At 34.8% G+C, this 19,779-nt stretch overlaps 1 protein-coding gene across 1 annotated transcript in view; it reads left to right on the forward strand.

Moving 5' to 3' along the window:
• The first annotated feature begins 3,098 nt into the window (after nt 1-3,098).
• PAK5 (p21 (RAC1) activated kinase 5) overlaps nt 3,099-19,779 on the forward strand; it is a 177,053-nt gene continuing 160,372 nt past the window's right edge. The window contains exon 1 of the mRNA XM_049780224.1: nt 3,099-3,243. The gene's annotated coding sequence lies outside the window, so the exon portion shown is untranslated. The remainder of the gene's footprint in view (nt 3,244-19,779) is intronic.

The following is a 19,779-nucleotide window of genomic DNA, read 5'->3' on the forward strand; positions in this document are numbered from 1 at the left end:
AAATTGTTCTAATATAGTTGATGGTAAAACTTTGTTCCATTGTATTGGAAAAAGAATCTTGAAGTGTTTTAAAAATCTGCCAATTTGGTTGGCTGAATTACATACCCATATCTTTGGTGCCACTTGTAATAACATTTTGGTCTTTCCATGTAACCTAATAGTCAAGGTGCTCAATATTGATTAGCTTAGCAGAGAATCTATGAAAATGCAATATTCAACACAGCATAAATGAATGTGTTGGGGGCATAATGAAGCCAAAGGTATTTTAGAGAGGTAAGACACTTTCCTTGCATTTGGCTGACCTGGATTCAATCCCTGACACCACATATATCTGGCCTGAGCACCAAGACAAGACTAAGCCCTGAGCAGCACCAGGCATAGTCCTCAAACCAAAAAAATTTTTTTAACTTTAAAGAAGATTTAATTATTTTTCCTTGATGGGTATAACTCCATTTTTATAACATATACATCACAGCTATAGAACTTTTTTGTGGTGGGTGCTAAGTTAATATGTAAATAAGCTATAGGTTTTTGTTAAGTATTTTTACAGGTGATACGTTACTTATTTTTGTTTGTTTTTGGTTCTAAAAATCTTATTCTTGCTGCTTAAGTCAGTTTTACACTTAGTAAAAATATGAACTAACGTTTTTATGATTTTCTATTGGGCAAGCTCTTTTACTTAAGCCATTTTTCTCTTTACTCAGAAGAAAAGCACACTGTTATGGAAATGGTATTTATCACTATTTTCAGTAAATACACTCAAAATATAGTGAATTGTCCCAAATCAAGCAACTACTACAGGGGTATTTCTACATTTATCAAAAATTTAACCTCTTTCACTCAAAGTTTGGAAAAGCAAAATATCAAGTTTAGTTATCATTACACATTGTCAGTAGTTTCACAGTTTTATCATCATTATTGAACATGGCCTAATAAACATGACTTTGCTTTTAGTAGGCCAGTACCTGTAATAGAGCTTTGCCAAAAATACCCAAAAGTTTCTTGGTGGCATGTTTAAAAAGAAAAAAATTTGAGAAAATTTAATAATTCTTTACAGATATATTAAAAGAATTGTATGGTATCAACTTTGTTTAATTTGTTTATGTTCAGAATAAATAGAAAATTTAAAGTAATATTTATGAAAATAAATACAAAGCAAATAGCGATATTTATGTAATGATTTTAGTAAAAACTAAAATAAGTTGCATTAATCAGTTTTGTTTTTCTGGGTCAATATATTACTTTGGTAAAATACATTAAATTTTAATTATTATGCAGTAATTAGTATGCATATGATATCATATGTAATGTTGTATTAATAGTATATGAATAGTATATGCAATTTTATATTACACTAATATAATTTTATGCATATGATAGCATAGGTACATGCTATCAGTTCTGAAATTATTTTCTGACTATCATATTTGGTAATCTGGGATATGCACAAAAATATCACAAGAATTTCAAAGAGAGTGACTACTATGTTTTTTGCTCATTTTGAACTAAATTAAAAGCACACAGAAAATGAACATTCATAATCATCTTTCTAAAATTTCTCCTTTTCTAAATAAAATACTGCTACTGTGGTGACAGTCATTTAGCAAGTCCTACAGATTTTAGCAATGATAGTTTAGAATTTAGGTGATTGTTGGATTATTTTAGTAACAAATTTGCTCCCCATAGCTGCAAATAAAATAAGATTGAATTAACCTGCTTAAAATGTCACAGATCTAAGTTAATTGGAAAGATTAAAAAATTAACCATAAATTCATATTCAGAAAGTAGCTTGAAACATTTTTTAACTGTACTATACTTAATGTGGAATATCTTCATTGTCATAAATTTCTGGCACTTTACAGAAAATAAGTCTCTAAGTGTGCTCATTGTGTACCTACAGTTAACTGATGCATATAATGAATTAAAAGTAGGTATTTCTTGCTATTCTTAGAGAAGAATTGAAGCATCTCCTGAGGACAATTTGAGCTGTCCCTTAAAGGATAAGGTAGACTTAACCTATTATTATTTTCAGGGAAATTTTCTTTGGACTCGTTCAAAAATTGGATAAGCAATGATTAATATCAGCTAGAGAAAAGAGCTATAATTTGTCTTTTTATTAGGATAGTGAATAACTTCTTGCATTCCTGGATCTTTGATGCAGCATAGGAAGTCTGTATTTAGTCCCTTTCTATCTCATCAATAGTATTTATTCTTTGCTCGTTTAAATGGCAGTGCTATGCAAAACTATAAATAAGGCTAAGAACTTGTAAGAGCTGTGCATAATTGATACAACAGAAGTGTTTATAGCCAATCATTATTCATAGATTTTTCAGTTGCAGAAATTTTTATGTGTTTTATGCATTTTGTCCCTTTTTTCCTCTTTTGGGGAATGATGTCTCTTAAAAGGTCCCCCCACCAGAACACCCCCCACCAGTGTTCTGCATACTGTTCCCTATTGTGTGCCTAAAGAGACTATACCCTTCTTAGATAAGCTCATTAGAAGTGAGCTTTAGTGCTGTTGGCTGTCAATTGAGTATTAATAAGTCAGTGATATGTATTAAATAAGGTATCCTTAAATGGAAGTGCATGTAAAATCATAATAACATGTATGTGTTGTGTGATTGATGAAAATGTAGGGTCCAGAGACTAGCAGAAACCTAGTTCTCTGTTTTTCATACTATAGTGCTGCAGCAATCATCTGCAGTGTTCGCTGTTGTAGCAACTTTAAAGAACAGAACTACTGTCCTGGAGATAATGAGAATCAACTATATTAAACACGCACAATTACAGATGAGTGGATCAGGCCCAGAAGTTCAGGTTCTCCAAAAGACCTCGCCATTTATTGGCGATGGATTCACAGTGAAATGATCAAAGTACTGTGAAGGACAGTTAGGTGCTAAGGGGAGTCTAAAATAATCTGAGGGTGTCTTTGTTAGAAGCTACAGAACAGCTGCTGTATTCCAGGGAATGACGAAAACTGAAGAAATGATACAAAGCATGTAGGAGAATGTAAAGTAAATGAGGTATATGTTTATTTTTAAACAGAGCATAATGTTGGTGGGATTCTAACTAAAGTTGTCCCCATGTTTTTACAGAAATACGCTATGGCAGAATACTTCTACCTCTTGCCAAAATGAACGCTGAGCAGAAATGAAGAGCTCTGAGGAACGTGAACAAAAAATTACAGACTAAAATATCAACACTCCTCTGGAGTTTTATTTCTACAGAGTCATCATTAAAAAGGTAGTGGAGAAATTATGCTATAATTTACCCTTTTAAACCTTAATTTATATATGTATAATGGAATATTATTTAGTAATAAAACTATTAAAATATGCAATGTGACATAGCTCTAATAGACATTGAGGCCTTTATGCTAAGTGAAATAAGTAACTTGACCTCATCTACATGTAGAAACTAAGTGAATAGATAAATAAAGCTCCAACATCATAGACTTGATTGTTTTCAGTCAGAGATTGGGAAGGGGAAAGGGAAGGGGAAGTGGATGAAGGGAACAAAATGTGCAAACTTTCTATTAAATAAAGAAGTCCTAAAGATATAATGTGGCACATGATGACTGTAGCTAATCACTCTTTATAATTTATTTGAAAGTGTATCTTAGAACTTCTAATCACAAGAGAATAATCTGCCATTGTTGATTATATATATTCATATATATATAAATTAGATTAACTGTGGTGGTCATTTCATGATATATAAAATGGTAAATCATGTTTTATCCTTGAGACTAATGTGTTCATAGTATATCAATTTTAAAGGATAATGCATTTGCAAAGCATAAATCCCTTGATTTAGGCAACAAGTACTTAGTAGGAGCTTCTGAAGAGTAGAAGTACAATACTAGACCCAAATAGGCATGTGCTTGGCCTTGAAGGAGTAGACAAGTAAATAGTGAAATGCACAATGAAACAGGCAGGCAATATTTATGGTCATCTACTTGGTACAAAGGCTAATGAGATAAAGGATAATTGGCAGGCTATTTGTACTCAGAATTAAGTACAAAGAATGAAGCCATGAAATGTGCAAACTGAGGAATAACTTAAAGATAAACTTTTAGTGAGTCATAAACCAAGTGAGGCATATGGTCAACATTCAGTAAGAAAACATAGTTATTTTAGAAGGTATTTGGAGAAACATTATGAAAGAGATAAAAAAAAGTATAAAGATTTATAGAGCCGGTGCAATGGCACAGCAGTAGGGTTTGCTTTGCATATGGCTGATTCAGGACAGACCTTGGTTTGATTCCAGTGTCCAGTGTCCCATAGGTTCCCCAAGCCAGGAGTGATTTCTGAGTGCATAGCCAGGAGTAACTCCTGAGCATCACCAAGTGTGGCCCCAAAATTTAAAAAAATGATAAATATTTTTATCCATGGACAAATATATATATATATTGATATATATATATTGCTTTTACTTTAACAAAAGAAATGCCATTTGAGAATTATTAGCAGGGAAATGAGTTTGTTATATTCCTAGAGGCTATTATGCATTTTGAGTGCTAAGGCTGAAGGCTCAGTAGTAAATGGACAAGTAAGAGATAATCATCAGTTGGTTTAGGAGAGAGATGAATTTCAGTATATTTAGGAGCTGCTTCAGCTAGATTACCATAGGTGACTGCCAATTATCCTCAAATATAATTTTAATTTTATATAAAAGCATGCTAATTACTTGTGTTCTAATACAAAATGATCATTTATTTTACTATTTCAAATTAAAGTTTATTTAAGTATAAGTTTGTGGCTTTTGAAACTAAAGAGTTGATATTAATAGTGAGAAAGAAAATTCTGCCTTGCATTCTATGAGTCTTTGGAGTAACTATAAGCTCCTAAGGCTTTGTTTTGGCTCTGTGCTATGAATCATTCCTATAAAGCTTAAGAACTCATTACGTATGTCAAAGATCAAACCCAGGTATATGCAAGCCTAGAATCTTACCCTCTGTACCATTACTTCAGCCTTAGGCAAGCCTTAGGCAAGTTGATAATGTGACTCTTCCGGATGCTTTCATGAATACTCTCCTTTTATTATATCTTACTTCTGCACATATTGTTTTTTAAAGAACTGAGAGAATTGTCTGAAGAATCATGTGTAAAGAGTCCCTTCTAGATTAAAAAAAAAAACTGTGAATTTTTAGTAACACTTAAGTTAGGTCATTCAAGCATGACTTCAAAACTCTAACTTTTCTATTGGATATGATGGAAGAGAGAAAGAAAACAAAGCTAAAACACTACTCAAGATTAATATTTTAAAAAGACAACAGTACATATATTTAAGCATGTCTAGTAGATAAATGTTTGTTCAGTGATGGTTTCATGTATTAGGTTGTGTTGACCAATGTGCAAAGTCTACACAAGAGAGGTGGGTGGATAAGGAAAGTTAACTCAAGAATTAAAGAAATCGGGCCCGGAGAAATAGCACAGTGGTGTTTGCCTTGCAAGCAGCCGATCCAGGACCAAGGGTGGTTGGTTCGAATCCCGATGTCCCATATGGTCCCCCCGTGCCTGCCAGGAGCTATTTCTGAGCAGACAGCCAGGAGTAACCCCTGAGCAACGCCAGGTGTGGCCCAAAAACCAAAAAAAAAAAAAAAAAAAAAGAATTAAAGAAATCAACGCATCCAATGGAACATGAGATTGCATGAAAGTCCAATGTCAAATGAATTTATATGTAAATGAGCAAAATAATATTCTACAAACCCAACAAAGTGGAGAATCCCGCTTTCTAATATTTATTAATTTCTGAAATAACTCTTTTTGGATGCTATAGTAGGAACCCTCTTTTCCTCCACTCTTTGCTCATCCAATAATAGCCTCAATGCAACAGTTATACAGTTTTGAGTAACTGAAAAAAGTTCAGTCACACCTGTAATACTTTAATAAAGGCAAAATATAAACTACAAAATAATAAAGAAAGTCTAGTCTCCATCAGAAAGGACTAAGACTTCCAGGGCTGAGGATCCTTTTCTTTGTTATATGGGGTGGATTATATAGATAATGGTGCAATATCTTAATCTCAGTGGAGACAAGACTCTTGTCAACAGAGTGGTATTTTATATCTCACACTTCAGATAACTAAATATAGGCTCTGTGAACATGTAAGCCGGTATAAGCCCATCTTTCCACTTTCAATGAATAGCTTTGACAATCTGTTACAGGGTACTTCTGGGGTATATTTAGATTTTCAGCAATGTATTTTAAATCACTGGCATGAACCTCTGCCTTGTAAAAGGATCAATACCATGGTGCCAGGTGGCCTTCCACAGAACTACCAAATGCCAATTGAAACTAATCCTACCCCTATAAACTTATAGCATTGAGTCATGATCAGATTATTGAAGAAAGGTCAAAAAATTTAAACCACATTTTCTGATTGGTTTTGACTAACTAAACTGATATCCGTGAGATCATTGTAAGCCTACTCTTTCAAATTTAAAACAAGAATTTCTAGAAAATAAAAAGTAAAACAGAAAGTTTAGGAATGCTTTAATTTATTGCTTTTAAGTCAAAAGATAATGAAAACATAGTCTGCTTTTTAATTAAAAGGTGATGCAGCTAGGCCTGCCCAGTGGTTCCCAACTGTGAGAAACTGTGAGTGCTGCCTGTATGTGTTTTCTCTACTGTCCTGTCTCCTGAACCTCTAGGGAGTGGGCCGAAAAGGGCCCAGAAAATTCGCTCTCCCACGGGCTCATTCACGGGCCGGAACACCAAGAAACTGCTTCCAATCGTGAAAACCGACTCTGAGCAGTACTTTGCAGAAGGCAGGTCCCCTGTTTGTGACATCAGCCTGAGAAAATCTAGGCCTGCCCAGTGGTTCCTGGCTGTGAGAAACTGTGAGTGCTACCTGTGTGTGTTTTCTCTACTGTCCTGTCCCCTGAACCTCTTGGGAGTGGGCCTAAAAGGGCCCAGAAAATTCGCTCTCCCACAGGCTCCAGAAGAGCACAGCCGCTTTGCCTCGCTAGGCTGTGCTCTCTTTCTAATGAAAGAACGCCACTGCAACAAGAAGAAAAAATCACACTAGGAACTGTGCTGGATCACTGAAGCCCAGCATTTCTCTCTGGACTGTCTTCTCTGCTGCGTGCTCGGGCCTAAGATTTGATCATGTGTGAGGCTTCATCCACGGAGGACTCCCATCCCTTGGAGGCAAGTCGACTCATCCAGAAAGGGCGGAGCCAGAGGAGCGTGACCATGCATATCATTTAGCCAATAAATACCACCACAACACGTAGAAATTTCCACAATACAAGTGTGACAATGGGGAAAGAACGCAGGCCAACATCAGACATAGAAAATGAAGATTACAATTCTGATGACCAGAAAATGGCCAACCAACTATTCAGTCTCTCAGATAAGGCGTTTAGACAAGAAATATGGAAGATGCTCAAAGAACTCAAAGAAACCATGAATCGAGCTGAACAGAACACTAATAAAAACCAAGAAAATATAAAGACAGAAATCAGAAAACTCCAAACTGAAATAACAGGTCAAATAACAGGCCTGAAAAAACTCAGTAAACGAACTGAATGGCAAAATGGATGAGCTCTCCAACAGGGTAACAGAAGATGAGAATAGAATTAGTGCTGTAGAAGATGAGATAAATAACTCCATACAGCAGGAGAGATTGGAAAATAAACTTATAGCAAATGAACAGACAATGGAAAAATTAGTCAAAGAATGGGAACAGATGAAAATAGAAATCTATGATAAGCTCAACAGAAACAACTTAAGAATCATTGGAGCCCCAGAGACCCAGGAAGAAAATCTCCAGGAAGAATCAACGGTCAAGAACATTATTAAAGACAAACTTCCAGAGCTAAAGAATATATGTGATCAAATCCAGCGTGCCCAAAGACAACCAACCAAAGGAGACCCCAGAAAAAATACCCCAAGACACATCCTAGTCAAAATGCTGAATCCCAAGATAGAGACAGAATTGTGAAAGTAGCCAGATCAAAAAGGAAAATTACACTCAAGGAAACATCCTTGAGATTTACAGCAGACCATCACCAGAAACACTCCAGGCCAGAAAGCAATGGTGGGACATAGTGACAAAACTCAATGAAATAATTGCTTCGCCTAGAATACTGCACCCAGCAAAACTCACTTTCAGGTTTGAGAGAAGAATACATGGTTTCACAGACAAACAACAGCTCAGAAACTTTACAGACTCAAAACCAGTCTTAAGAGAAAAACTGAAAGATCTATTTTAAGACAAGACTAACCAAGAGACACACCAAATTTCGACATAAAGATGGAATTACATCCCAGGACAATTCTTTCTCTCAATGTTAATCGACTAAATGCACCAGTTAAGAGACACAGAGTGGCTAAATGGATCAAGAAACTCAATCCAATCTTCTGCTGCCTACAAGAAACACACCTGAATAGTCAGAACAAACATAGACTCAAAATAAATGGCTGGAGGAAAATTATTCAAGGAAACAACACCCATAAAAAAGCTGGAGTGGCCATACTAATACCAGGTGATGCAAACTTTATACTCAGAAAAGGTGTAAGGGACAAAGATGGACATTTTGTATTAATCAAGGGATATGTACAGCAGGAAGAAATCACTCTCCTAAACATATATGCACCAAATGAGGGGCCAGCATATATTTAATAAAATTGTTGACAAATCTGAAAAATAATATCAATAACAATACAGTAATTGTTGGGGACCTCAACACGGCTTTGTCAATACTGGATAGGTCAACCAGACTGAAATCCAACAAGAATATACTAGACCTGAGAAGAGAAATGGAAGAAAGAGGCCTAATAGATATATTTAGGACTCTCCACCCCCAGAAACCTGGATACACATTTTGCTTCAATGTACATGGAACATTCTCCAGGATACACTACAGGCTGGCACATAAAACATACCTCCATAATATCAAGAGGATAGAAATTTTGCAGACTACCTTCGCTGACCACAAGTATCTGAAATTAGTTGTGAATTCCAAAGGGACACAGAAAGAAAAAAAAACTTTAACACCTGGAAGTTAAACAGCCTCATGCTGAATAACCAGTGGGTCTGAGATGAAATCAAAGAAGAAATCAAAACTTTCCTGGAAACATATGATAATAAAGACACAAACTATCAGAACTTATGGGACACAGCAAAAGCAGTACTGAGAGGAAAACTTATAGCTTTGCAAGCACATATCAGGAAGGAAGAAGGGGCCTACCTGAATAGCTTAATGACACAGCTCATAGAACTAGAAACTGCTCAACAAAAAGACCCAAAAATAGGGAGACAGAAGGAAATAACAAAGCTGAGAGCAAAAATCAACAAAGTGGAAACCCAGAAAAACAGTCTGAAACATTCAATGAAAGCAGAAGTTGGTTCTTCGAAAAAATAAACAAGATTGATAGACCATTAGCAAAACTAACAAAGAGAGAGAGAGAGAGAGAGAAACTTGATAACTCATATTAGAACTGAAAAGGGGGAGATCACTACTGATATTGAAGAGATTCCAAGGGTAAGCAGAAACTACTTTGAGAAACTCTATGCCACTAAAAAGAGAACCTGGAAGAAATGGATAAATTTTTGGACTCTTATAACATCCCACGGTTGAATAAAGAGGATGTAGCATATCTAAACAACCCCATCACTATTGATGAAATTAAAACGGTAATCAAATGTCTGCCGAAAAACAAAAGCCCAGGTCCAGATGGATTCACTAATGAATTCTATCAAACTTTCCAAGAGGAACTACTACCAATCCTGGCAAGACTCTTTCATGAAATCGAAAAAACGGGAACACTTCCAAATAGCTTTTATGAAGCCAACGTCACCTTGATACCTAAACCAGATAGAGATGCTACGAAAAAAGGAAAATACAGACCAATATCGCTGATGAACACAGATGCAAAGATCCTTAACAAAATCCTGGCAAATTGGATTCAATGCCTCATTAAGAAGATCAAAATTAAAAAAAAAAACTATTATACAGAGTGAAATAAGGCAGAGGGAGAGCATAGTCACAGAATAGTCTTACTCATTTGTGGGATGTAGGAAAAATAAAAGACATTAATGTATTAATACCCAGAGGCAATAGAGGTAAGAGCTGGAAGGATCGACCCGCAGTATGAAGTTTACCACAAAGAGTGGTGAGTTCAGTCAGAGAAATAACTCACGGACAACTATCATGACAATGATAGTGAGTGAGAGGAAAAAAATGCCTGTCTCGAATACAGGCAGGGATGGAGGAGGAGGGATATAGTCGGAATGTTGCATTGGTGAAGGAGGATGTTTTTATTACTGAAACCAACTACAAACATGTTTGTAATCATGGTACTTAAAGATATTATTTAAAAAGAAAAAAGAAGATCATCCACTACGATCAAGTAGATTTCATCCCAGGAATGCAAAGATGGTTTAACATCTGTAAATCTATTAACATCATACACACATCAACAACAAGAAAAATAAAAATCACATGGTCATATCAATAGCTGCAGAGAAAGCATTTGATAAGGTCCAACACCCATTTTTGATCAAAATTCTCAGCAAGATGGGAATGAAGGGAACCTTCCTCAATATAGTTAAAGCCATCTACCACAAGCCAGTGGCAAATATTATCCTCAATGGAGAAAAACTAAAAGTCTTCCCTCTAAATTCTGGCACAAGACAAGGCTGTCCTCTCTCACCACTCCTATTCAACATAGCACTGGAAGTCTTTGCTATAGCAATCAGGCAAGAAAAAGATATCAAGGGAATCCAGATAGGAAAAGAAGAAGTCAAGCTCTCACTGTTTGCAAATGACATGATACTCTACTTAGAAAAACCCTAAAGACTCTACCAAAAAGCTTCTAGAAACAATAGACTCATATATCAAGGTGGCAGGCTACAAAATTAACACACAAAAATCAATGGCCTTTCCATACACCAATAATAATACCCCAGTTAACATCATGTACGAAGGTAAAATCCAAATGGATTAAAGACCTTGATATCAGACCTGAAACCATAAGGTATATAGAACAACATGTAGTTATAACATTCCATGACATTGAGACTAGAGGCATCTTCAAAGAGGAAACTGCATTCTCCAAGCAAGTGAAAGCAGAGATTAACAGATGGGAATATATTAAGCTGAGAAGCTTCTGCACCTCAAAGGAAATAGTGCCCAGGATACAAGAGCCACCCACTGAGTGGGAGAAACTATTCACCCAATACTCATCAGATAAGGGGCTAATATATCCAAAATATACAGGGTACTCATAGAACTCTACAAGAAAAAAACATCTAACCCCATCAAAAAATGGGGAGAAGAAATGGACAGACACTTTGATAAAGAAGAAAAGCAAATGGCCAAAAGGCACATGAAAAAATGTTCCACATCACTAATCATCAGGGAGATGCAAATCAAAACAACTATGAAGTACCACCTCACACCACAGAGACTGGCACACATCACAAAGAATGAGAACAAGCAGTGTTGGCGAGGATGCGGTGAGACAGGAACTCTTATCCACTGCTGGTGAGAATGCTGACTAGTTCTACCCTTCTGGAGAGCTATATGGAGATTCCTTCAAAAACTGGAAATTGAGCTCCCATATGATCCAGCTATACCACTCATAGGAATACACCCTAAGAACGCAAAAAATACAATACAAAAACCCCTTCCTTACACCTATATTTATTGCAGCACTATTTACCATAGCAAGACTCTGGAAACAACAAAGATGCCCTTCAACAGATGAATGGCTAAAAAAACTGTGGTACATATACACAATGGAATATTATGCAGCCGTCAGGAGAGATGAAGTCATGAAATTTTCCTATACATGGATGTACATGGAATCTATTATGCTGAGTGAAATAAGTCAGAGAGAGAGAAAGACAGAGAATGGTCTCACTCATCTATGGGTTTTAAGAAAAATGAAAGACATTTCTCAACAATTCTTAGAGACAAAAGAGAGGAGGGCTAGCCATTACAGCCAACCTTATGAACCTCACCACAAAAAGTGATGAGTTTATTTAGAGAAATAACTACATTACGAACTATCCTAAAAATGAGAATATATGAGGGAAGTGGAAAGACTGTCTAGAGGACAGGTAGGAACGGGGAGGGGAGGAAGGATATTTGGGTCATTGGTGATGGGAATGTTGTACTGGTGATGGAGGGTGGATATCATCTGATATGACTGAAACCCAAAAACAATCATGTTTGTAATCAAGGTGTTTAAATAAAAAAATAAAAAATAAATAAAAATGCATGATCCAAAAGCAAAAAAAAAGGTGATGCTATATATTTTGTAGTAATCTGGATATCTTATATAGGAAAAAAACATATAAAAACCTCATTATTGTCATAATGACCGAGAGGTACATTATCTTATTAGATAATTCTTATATGTAGTATGAGCATAAGCTGAATTTATCCTCCACAAGGGAATTAGTATATGTAACTACTTGCTTTGGTTGAGGGTTGTTCCTTTACTGGAAAAGTACAAGGTACTGCTCTACTGTGTATGTGAGTAAAGAGAGCTCTAGAAACCAGAAGAATATATTAAGCCCAGCATTTGAAAATTATGAACAGAAAAATAAAAGAATGTCAGGAGAATATGGGTGGATTGTTACATTTTTTACTCCAAGAAGTTACAATAATAATGAAGATTATGTTTATATTAATAGGGCTATAATTTAGCAAGTAACCCTAAGATATAGGTGATTTATATTGAATATCCTTGATGTATTTTATCATTTAAATCTTATTTTTTTTTTGGCCCACATCCAGTAAAGCTCAGAGGTTACTCCTGGCTATGCGCTCAGAAATCACTTCCCAAAGAGATGGTACCATTTAAATTTTCAACTAAAAGTAAGAGATTTCCCTTGAGACCTGTTCTTCCCTTGTTTGATATCTTAGTTCTTGCCACTCACTTGAGTGTAAAATGATGCCTTACCATAATTTCAGAACTGGGTAACCAATTTTGTATTTCATGTATTAATCTTCATTTGTGTTTTCTGCGAAATACCTTCTATATACTCTTCGTTCTTTTACAGTTGGGTTCTTTTGTCAGATATTTGCTGCACTTCTTTAAGTTTTCTTGGTTTGACCATTACCTGGAACGGTATCTCTATTTACGAGATACTAATAGGTACCCTAGTTGGAATTACTACGAAAATCTCTAGACATTTTTGACATTTTTACTCCCTAGATAAGAGTAGAGGTATTCCAAGTCACTTAGCAGATGCATTTACTGTGCCTCCTGACTATATCTTCCTGCTTCATTGAGAGAAAGTGACAAGAACAGTGAAATTTCCCTGCCTTGCTGTTCCCAGACTCTTTTCTCATATTTTGAGAACATTAAAATCAAAGTTTTTACATTTAGTTCTTAAATAGTCATTTATTCAAGAAAGATATCCTACTGATTGGATTTGGAACTGGATTATCAAATCATCTGAAAGCAATAGGGTCCACATTCTGTTGTGCTAAATTGAACTGAAAATATAGCCTGCTGTGCAATCACATTACAATTATTGAAGCTTTCATTCATAGTAAATTGAAAAAGGTTGTTATATTAGATCTAGTAACTACAATTATCAATGTTCTGATAATTATCACAGATAAAAAGGAGGTAATAACTTTGTCCTACATAGCCTGAGTGTCTTGTAGGTCAAAGTGAAGGAATGCTCTGTAACTAGAGAACACTGAGACATCTTCAAAGAGCCCTTTCTCTAAAGACATGAAGGAAGTGATATACCCACATTAATAATTTTTTTAATTTAAGACTCTATCCTGACAGGTATGTGGATACCAGGCATGCATTATTTGATTTAATAAAGTAAAAACTTTACATTTTAATTTTTTATTGACTCATTGTAGAACATAGAACCAATCTCTTCTTCCTTATTGCATTCTTCAGCCTGTTGCTGTGAAGGGATATCACCTAAAATAGGTGCTTTATAAGTATAATTAATTTTTTTCACTTTTTTCTGTTCCAAACAATCTAGGAAGGCTCTTTTCAAGGATAGTAAGATATTTTTACCCAAGGTCACTGGTAGATTTGAGAATTTCTGTAAAGGCTGTCATCCACAGACAGTAGTTGATGTTTGAAAACCATCTAGGAACTCACCTTCCTAATTTCACAAGGTGGATTGATGTAGTCTAAAATACTGGAATTCAATAACACTGATTGTTATTGGCAAGGTATGCTCAACTATCACATGGGGAGTAGAATTAAAGTTTCAGACAAGGTGAATTGAATCAGAAGAATATTCAATGGCAGAGAGAGTCTGGACATCTTAGCAGTGCTGATAGAGATGCTGTATACTATGGAGTAGAATAAAACTTGTACTTATATGTGGTAGAATTTGGTAGACCCATATTTTTTCTTATATATGTTCCCAGATGGCAAAGTAGTTGTCGTGGTGGTCAGCTTTTAATCTCAACATTAGCCCTTTTGATTAAATTTTCTGTACTTATCACTAGTAATTATAATAAGTGAAGTATGTCTAATTTGGAGATTATCACTTTTCTTTGTCCAAGTACAATGCTTGATCTCTTCCAAAGTTCCATTTTAAGCTCATTCTCTTAGGGTTAATTATACTGCCTGCTTGACTTGGTCTATGACTTTGTCTTTGAATCAGTCTTGTTATTATCTTGCTCCTCTGGAGTTATCCTTGCTCTTTTTATTGATTCACTCCATGTCGTTTCTTTAATTTTATTTTTCTGTTATTTATGTTGTATGGCAGGGGAAGCTCAGATATTTCCATAACTCTTTAATGAACATAGAAAAATATATCATTTGGAAAATGTATACAGAATACATTTGATATGAGGATAAGGAAATTTTCAATTATCAAAATTGCATACTACTCGAATGAAATAACACTGACTCCCTACTACATAATTTGCAGCATGAAAATGACTGCGAGGAGTTATCAACTATCCAGTGCGCCAATTATAATGGAATTGAATTTTGTCCAGGAAGTAGTTATTTAAGTATTTAAATGACAAGGCCTAGGTTTCTTTGTCTTATTAGATAGTTGGTTCACATGGTTAAAAGATGCCAATCAAAAGACTGGTACTATAAGAATATATCCTAAGTATTCTACAGAAGTTTTCTAGAGTAAAGAATCAGGCTCAACTCTCTCTATTTATACATTAAATGCACATATTCAACATACTTGAAACTATCCCTCTAACTTCAACTGTTCCTTAACATTTCAAACTTGGTAGTATAATAAGACATGAGATTTTATCGTTTGTTTTATTTTATGAACCACATCCAGTGAAGCTCTTGTCTGTGACTCAGTGATCACACCTGGTGGTCTAGCAGACCATATGTGATGTAAGATCAGCTGCTTGCCAGACAAGCACCGTATTCACTCTGCTATTGCTCCAATCTAGTACGATATGTTTAACTCTCCACAAAACTCTCATATTTGTAATTGCCAAATACCTGAATACTGAATGTAAGTAATATGAATGAACTTGTATAACAGACTATCATTAAATGAGGATATCAAGGCAAAATTCTGTTTATATTAGAAAATAATCAATGCATAATGAATATCATAATAGTACAAATTAGAAATAAATTAAATATTCAGCAACAGAATAAAACAATCTGTTTTATTCAATGAAATATTACAAAACAATAAAGTGAATACATTATTGAAATATACCACAAAATGGATGAATGTCAAGCTGTTATTTAGTTAAAAAAAGCCATAAGTTATAAAGTATATATCTGTGATTTAATTTATATGAAGTTAAAAAATAGACAAAAGTAACAATTATGGTGAAACTCAAAATTACTTTATTGTGATAAATCCTAGTATATTCACAGACATCTGCTAGGATGTCGCTAACAGACATTAACATGATCAGGAATTGGATTATGTATGAACATATGTGAGATTTACTAGTTGTGTCTATCTATACATGGAGAAAAATGGTGAGTACATTGAGTTAACTATTGAATTTAGCAGTTTAGAGATAGCATCTGGATAATTTGAAAGAGGTTTTAAGTTACCCTTTTTCTGTAAATGCGAAAACATTGCCTTCTTGAAGACCATTTCTTCTCATTTCTCTCAACCAGAAGATGTCAATAGACAATAGATGTCTGTAGAGGTTACTGTGATCTGCTCTCCCACGTGACAAAAGAGCCCAGTGTTTCATTCTTATCCATGTTGCTCTCCTGCAAAACACAGGCTTCATTTGCCATCATCGAATGGGCTGGGGGAGAGAAGGGCATTGTTACTTCTGTGTTCCCAAGTGCTGTATCTGCCCCTACATTATTTTATTCTCACTCTTTAAAAAGCAATTGGTAGAGTGTCCACTTTTCCTTTATAATTTTACTATTTATTTAATGTTTCCTAAGGCATTGACCTAAGGGTCTACCCATAAAAATTTGTGTTTCTATAGACTGTTTTCAAAGCCCCAGAAACTCAAAAGCATACTTGAATTAAAAAAAAAATAATAATAGGGAAACGTAAATGAGAGCTCAGCCCAGCATTTTTTTTTTGACATTTGCCCTTTAGTACTTTAGTACATAGTAAGACGTTCTTTCAAAGGAATGTCTGCAGTAATAACTATGAAAGCAGACATCATGCTCTGGAAAGTCTGAAAGAGCTGCTGATCATACATATGTGCTCCAAATATGTGTAGGTTACAGTTTTTACTGCAGTTTATTACTTATGTTTCATGAAAGCACCAATAGGTGCTTCAGATGTGACATCCAGATGACGCAGATAAAGCATTATGTTACCAGTACCTGTCTTCTTTAGAATTTTATTCCTAAAAGTTCAGTTATGTCTATGCATGGTACTCAAACATAATTCAACTCAGTATTTGTAAGCACTTGACCTGAAAGAAGGGAGTGTTCGTGTTACATTCTAATTATTAGGATATTATTTTATTTAAGAGTGTTCAAATATTTGATAATTTCCATGGAAATGTTTTCATTTTATTTTCCAATATTGTCTCTTAACAAAGGTAATAAAAGGTACTAAAGGTACTTGGCTTGGGAGTCAAGTACATCCATTATATTCAGCTTCAATATAGCCTTGAGACCTCTGGAGGAAACAAAGTGAAAACACTGAAGTTCCTTTTTTTTTCTTTTTGGGGCCACACCCTATGATGCTCAGGGGTTACTCCTGGCAATGAACTCAGACATCGCTCCTGCCTTGGGAACCAATATGTGATGCCAAGGGATAGAACCGTGGTCCGTCCTTGGTTAGCACGTGCAAGACAAATGCCCTACCACTTGTGCCACCAGTCCGGCCCCAACCAAAGTATTTTTTATAAGTTTGATATAAGAGATAATATAAGATACCTTGAAAAAGCAATAAGTGAATGGAAAGCATGATTAGTATTTGGGGGCAATCTTTGAAAGCATACCAAATGCTGTGCCTACAAGCTTTCTTTGGAAGAAGTGCTCCTTTATTTCTATAGTGAATGTTTCTTTTTTTTTTAATTAGAAAGGGGTGTGGCCTTATATTTTTAAGGATAGAAAGTCATGCAATTATAACACTGGGCTTTGTTATTTTTAATGATTTTCGATTGATTCACTATTAAGATACAGTTACAAAATTCTTTATAAAGTTTCACTTATACAATATCCAACACCATTCCCTTCACTAATGCACATTTTCCACCAGCAATATCTCCAGTCTTCCTCTTGCCCTCCCCTCTACACTTCCCCTGCCTTTCCCTATGGCATACATTTTTCTTCTCTATCTCTCGCTCCCATTCTCTTTATCTCTATCATAATCTTCCTTTTTTTCCCTTTTGTGGTTTGCTATATTACTGAAGGGGTATCATGTGTATTGCTTTATCTCCTTTCAGTATTCAATTCTTGTCTAGAGTGACATTTTTTAATTTTTACTATAATAATGGTTGTTCCTCTGCCCTAACTGCACTCCCACCTTACCCCCTACCCTCCACTCTTTGTAGCAAGTTTCCTAACATGGACCAATTCTCCTGACCCTTGTCTCTATTATCTTTAGGTATATTACAATATTATTTTTATGTATATATTTGTATATACCTTAAAATCTGAAAATTAAACAGATAACCCACCAGTGGATCAGAGAGGAAATAAAAATATTTCTGGTAACATTAAGTTATATTATAGTATCTATCTGTGGCTGCCTGGCTAAATAAATGCATTAACTCTTTGGAGTTTTGTTTTTCTTCTTAAAATAAGAATACCAGTATCCACAACCTGATTTAACAATAAGAGGTACTATATGTGGGAAAAGCCCTTAAAAGTAAAAGGTAAAAGTATGTAGGTTAAGATTTGTAACACATTCATCTTTTTCTCAGAGAGATTTCCAAGCAACAGACAATGAATGAGTTATGATATTAAATACACTAAGTATTATACTTGCTGTATTATTTGATTTTTCAACTTTTAGAAATAAAACAGAAGATAGTAATAAGCATAGACATTTCATCTGTCAAATTCATTTCTTAGTCTGTCCTGATGTCATGGGTTATTGTTGAAATGTGCAATTTTTGTTCAATGTTTTATTGCGTGAATGTTGGCTACAGTTTGGTAAAACACAATAATATCAAAATAGATTTGGTTCTACAGCAAAAAGAAAGATTGTTAATAGGTATGCCAGGATAAAAACAATAATGTAGATCTGGTCTAGGCTTTAAAATTTATATAAGTATATTGTTAAACAGCTCTCATTTTAAGTTAGTTCACAACTATGTCTAATATGAGCTATATGAAGCCAAGCATTCGCTGGATATAGGGTTAAGGTCTGGTTATTCCACAGTTCCCAAAAGGGAATGGGGAACCCTTTATCCCCTACCCAGGAAGAATAGGAGAAACTGTCCCAGGTATATTAGTCAGCAGTAAATAATCCGCAGAGGTATGAGTGTAAAAAGAGACAAGAAACTCGAACAGAAGCATTTACTAACAAGCCAGCTGCTCCAATCCTAGAGCTAGCAAGCCTCCAGCAAAAGGCTCCTTTTTCTCAGTCCTGCCTTGAATTTATTCAGATCCTAAACAGTGCGGGGTAAGGGGGAAAAGTAGGCCTAGAGAACAGATACAAAAGAGAAATATTATAAAGACCTCTATATACCTCACACTAGACGCTAAACTATATCTGAGGAAGATGTTAAAGCCAATCAAGCTAGTTGTATACTGTGACTCTAGAATCACTAACTTCCAGAAAAAGAATATCTTCGAGAACACAGTATTAATATATTAAGGAAAATTCTATAACATTCAATAATGCAAAAAATAAGTGAAGTTTACACATTGATTAGCAATGTTGGAATAAGTGAGGTAGATATTTGTTTGAAGAAAAACATGCATAGAGATTTAGACTACCGTGAGATTGCTAGGAATCTTATTTGGAGGGTAGGAGGGTAGCTTGAGAGATCTTGTACATTTATGGAAAAAGCAGAATAAGAGAAATAATAAAGAAAAATATAATAAATTAATCTTTTCTGTGGCTGTATCTAGAAAATAGATAAAGGGGGCTTATAAAGGAATTTTAAAGGGATAAAGTATAATCTTTTAATAAATACTATTTATAATATGGCAGGAAATTATCTCCATTTTATTCATTTAATGGAGAATAAATAAAATTTCTTACATTTATTAACTTATATTCAAACATATTCTAATAGCATTTCTTAAGATCTGCATGTCTTCTAAATGAACTTTTAAAAGGCAATTGGAATTTAGAGAAGATAAGTGGTACTTGAAAAAATATTAGGGTAATTTTACTTATGTTTTGTTAAATGAATAAGGGAACCCTAAATCAGAAGTTGAAACATAGATATGACAT

Source organism: Suncus etruscus, chromosome 9, assembly GCF_024139225.1.
Source record: "Suncus etruscus isolate mSunEtr1 chromosome 9, mSunEtr1.pri.cur, whole genome shotgun sequence".
NCBI classification, from domain to species: Eukaryota; Metazoa; Chordata; class Mammalia; order Eulipotyphla; family Soricidae; genus Suncus; species Suncus etruscus.